Here is a 1,095-nt window from a genome sequence, read left to right on the forward strand (position 1 = left end):
ACTAATTTTGAAGAATAAAGGCAACCACAGCTCCAAGACGGCATCAAGTGTAGTGATGTATAGCAACCAGATGAATAAGAGTTGCAGTTCTGCAGTGAAAAAAAAAGGAAATTGTGAAAGTTGTAAAAGTGGAGAAAAAGAACACATTTCAACTTTACAAAAATTTGGGGACATTGTAAGGTGTGATATTTTGCATCTAAAAAATAAAAATTCTGAGGTGAGGAAGCTGCACCATATACCAAACAACAAGTCAAGTTATGACAAAGCAAGCTGCAATACTTGTACTTACCTCTTGTTTTCCCAGCTGCCTCTTTTTTCATTTTTGAATTCATTGCCAGTAACATACATGAGTATAATACACTTTCATAAAAAAGGGAGATTGGCCCTCAGTTTCAAAGAATATAACACCACATCTAATTTTGTGTTTAGTTTTATTATGTAATTGGTTTTCTAATTAATTTTTAGTATGCCTAGTTAGTAACTTTTGTTATAGACTGAAATCAGTAATTGTTTCATAACTTAATTTCAAATTGTTGACTAATTGCACTAATTGTAAACATCTGGAGAAATAACTAATAGTATCTTAAAGAATCTATTTGTCTCTATTCGAAAGCATATTAGCAAAGCCAGCCCTTATTTAATTCCAAAGTAATTAACAGTTTTGTCAAAAGTGTTGTTTGCATATCAATATCAGTCAGTTTCATGATTTAAACAAATAATTTGGCCTAATTCTTGTAGTAGAAAAAACTGTTAAAAATAACCAATTTTTCCACGTATTCAGTTAACTGAATGAAACTTCCTGGCAGGTTAAAACTGTGTGCCCGACCGAGACTCGAACTCGGGACCTTTGCCTTTCACGGGCAAGTGCTCTACCAACTGAGCTACCGAAGCACGACTCACGCCCGGTACTCACAGCTTTAATTCTGCCAGTATCTGTCTCCTACCTTCCAAACTTTACAGAAGCTCTTCTGTGAACCTTGCAGAACTAGCACTCCTGAAAGAAAGGATATTGCGCGGAGACATGGCTTAGCCACAGCCTGGGGGATGTTTCCAGAATGAGATTTTCACTCTGCAGCGGAGTGTGTGCTGATATGA

At 36.2% G+C, this 1,095-nt stretch overlaps 1 non-coding gene across 1 annotated transcript; it reads right to left on the reverse strand.

Moving 5' to 3' along the window:
* Window positions 1-817: 817 nt before the first annotated feature.
* Trnas-uga (transfer RNA serine (anticodon UGA)) lies at window positions 818-892 on the reverse strand. The gene has a single exon. It is a non-coding gene; the product is annotated as a tRNA-Ser (tRNA).
* Window positions 893-1,095: the final 203 nt, after the last annotated feature.

The sequence above is a fragment of the Schistocerca gregaria genome, chromosome X, assembly GCF_023897955.1.
Source record: "Schistocerca gregaria isolate iqSchGreg1 chromosome X, iqSchGreg1.2, whole genome shotgun sequence".
Classification (NCBI taxonomy): domain Eukaryota; kingdom Metazoa; phylum Arthropoda; class Insecta; order Orthoptera; family Acrididae; genus Schistocerca; species Schistocerca gregaria.